At 38.7% G+C, this 3,011-nt stretch overlaps 1 long non-coding RNA gene across 1 annotated transcript in view; it reads left to right on the top strand.

The window, feature by feature from the left end:
* Positions 1 to 605: 605 nt before the first annotated feature.
* LOC117934626 overlaps positions 606 to 3,011 on the top strand; it is a 15,497-nt gene continuing 13,091 nt past the window's right edge. The window contains exon 1 of the long non-coding RNA XR_004654526.1: positions 606 to 771. This is a non-coding gene — a long non-coding RNA (uncharacterized LOC117934626). The remainder of the gene's footprint in view (positions 772 to 3,011) is intronic.

Here is a 3,011-nt window from a genome sequence, read left to right as displayed (position 1 = left end):
TATACATCCAGACAATTTTTACTCCATCATTGCCAATACTTTATGAGGAATTGAGCTGAAATGAGTATTTGATTAGACAATAAACCGGAAATCAAATCTTTTAAATCATAATTTATACAAACATTTCCATGCATTTTGAAAGTTTTCTTAATTTGATTTTGGACTGGTTGGACAAAACAATGTAACGTTGGATTCTGAGAGAGTGTTATGGCCAATTTTTATGATTTTAGAGAGCCCATATTTATCAAATAAATTTTAGTAATCAAGAAAATATTTAGCAGATCATTAGACAATAATTGTTCAGTTTTGCATAATCTGGGTATTTATGTATATTTGAGTTTTGTCTATCCTAACAGTATTAATATAATTACACTCACCCCAAGCAGATTGCCTAGTTGCTTGGTACCTTAGCAGATTGCTTGGGTTAGCCAAACTTATTTGGGAGAAAAAGAAAAAGAAACCTAAAAATTCTTTAAACATCTGTCACAGTTTACAGACCAACTCATCGAGTGTCTGTGCCAGTTACCTCCAAATAAAGGGCTTTATAATCTGCAACCTGTCTGACCACTCATGCTCCTTTCCTCATCATTGGACTTTTATCAGACCTTGTTTCCGAGGCAAAGACACACTAAACCACCCAAATGTCTCGGCAGAAATCAGATCAATCTGGAAACACTGACTTGTCGCACGTGTCTGCACCCTGCCGATTCAAACAGACGCTCCGCTTCATTCATCACGAGCCAAATTGGCTAGAATCTTTAAAATGTTACTGTGTAAAATGTTGGAGGGGGATGTCAATTTAAAGCCCTCCATATACAGAATGTTAGCCATGCAAATCATATCAGTTTCAGACCTGTTGCATAATAAGGACATCTTAACTTCATTTCCTTGTGTCTGAAGTGGAGTGAATCAGAAAAAACACATTCAGTGATTCATTAGAGATGCTGTTTTGGGTTGTTGATAGAAGAGTGCATCATGACTTTGGCGAGTAAAAACCTTTATGTGGCAATGGATGAAATTATTTATTGAAATATTCAAAGTAATGCTATACCAATAAAATGACTAATCCTGTCCTGAATGCCATTTGAAGGTGAGTCCACAAATTAGCAGTGTCAACACATATGGTCATGGCCTCTGTACTAATGGACAAAATATATTTTTTTAAATAATCTGACGTGTTATCTGCTGTAGTACTTTGAAGTACAAAGATGATAGATGCCCTACACTTCACCAAAAATCTCAACGTCCTGCTGTGAAAACGGCTTCAGACACTTCCCATCCTTTTGCTGGGTGCTTGCTAGCAGTGAAAACACTTTTTTTATAGTGTGCTGTAATTAAAAGAAGGGGGAATGTGGAAGTACACTGCAGTACCCCCACTAAATTCTCCGTAATGGTGAGGTGAGTCAGTTGCCTTAATTGGTTTAGTCTGTGTTCCATCTCTTGTGGAGTCATTATGTCGACATGAACATTTTTCTCTCATTCGAACGGGTAAATAATGAAAGTGGAGTGACAGTTGCGGGTGAGCTAGTCACAACTTTTTAAAGCAGCAGGAAGGCAGCAATTAACTGGATCTGACAACCCAGAGAGGGACACACAAACACACACTGACGCATACGCAACACACACACTCAAATAAGTCTAGTACATAGTAACGTAAAATTCTATTGTTTGCTTATTCCTTAAATACTTGAATTAAGGAATGTGCAGTTGAACGCTTCACAATCACCTCTGTCGGACGTGTGTGTTACATAATAGAAATCCCACTTGCACAAAATCTATCCTGAGCTTATTTTGATGGTCCTCGTGTCATTGAGACCTTAGTCTGGACTTTCTGTCAAGGTGACAAACCTCACATCAAAAGTGAGTCCATCCCATCAGAGAGATGGATGAAGCATTGTTGAATAAGCGAATGAAAGCTGTAATTGTTTGGATGCTGCTCTCCTCCGTAAATTTAGCAGTGATAATTAATTGTAGCGAGGAAAAACACTCATCAGGGAGATGAACCATTAGAGAGTTAGGTAAACAAACTCTTATCCATTATGGCGGATAAGGATTGATGGCGAAAGTTTGATTTTCACCACATAAAGGAAAAGGAAAGATGTAAATGGTAAAACTTTCCTCACACTCGTTACAAATGAGAAGCATCTTCCCAAGGGTCAAAATCCAAACAAGTCATCATAATCAAGATTTACATACTGTACATAAATAATGAAATAAAACTGGTGTTTTTTCTTTGGTTGCTGGCTGAATGATTGTGCACATATTGTTAAAAAATCATCAGTTAAAGGTTGGCCAGTTGCTATCGCTGTTTTTATTACCTCTATGTTAATTTTTCCACTGAGTTTATCATACATACACAATGATACGCTAGTACTTTAGAGAAAAAAAAAGTCTTAAAAGTAATACTTTTCTGACCCAGTGTTAAAGCTGTGGTTGGGGCTGCACAGTTAATCTAATTTTAATCACTATCACGATTTTGGCTTCCCACGATCAAATTTGTGTGCTCAAGCAATATTTTAAATGTGTCATTCCGCATTGAATAAAGCTTTTCCTGTGTTTGGATCTCTCCTCTTCCTCTCCACCTAGCCCCGCCCCCTGTCACTCACACACGGCTCCCCGGCAACGAGAAAAAACACAGCGGCGGTCCACACTTCTGACATTTGTCGACAGTTTCAATTGTTGTTAGCACAGCTGTATTTTGTTAAGCATGAGAGGCAGACCTGTATTTGTAGCAGTGTTTCTGCTGGTAACTCTCGGTTATCGAGGCAGCCACGGCAAAAAACACAGAGGAAGTTATTGAATGCAACTAACTTCAGTTAGTGGAGTTACAGCGTGTGAGACGGAGCTGCTGGAGCTGGGCGAGAGATGTGACCCATGGTCAGAATATCATAGTTCATAAAAATGCAGCGCAGTGACGATAGAGACATTTCACGTGTGTAACTACGCTGATTCGCCATTTGATCCATGCTGGACTCATTCATAATGAGTCAGCCGTCACTCTTTAGCTTACA

This window comes from Etheostoma cragini, chromosome 19 (assembly GCF_013103735.1).
Source record: "Etheostoma cragini isolate CJK2018 chromosome 19, CSU_Ecrag_1.0, whole genome shotgun sequence".
Lineage (NCBI taxonomy): Eukaryota > Metazoa > Chordata > Actinopteri > Perciformes > Percidae > Etheostoma > Etheostoma cragini.
This window is presented reverse-complemented; position numbering and strand designations above follow the sequence as displayed.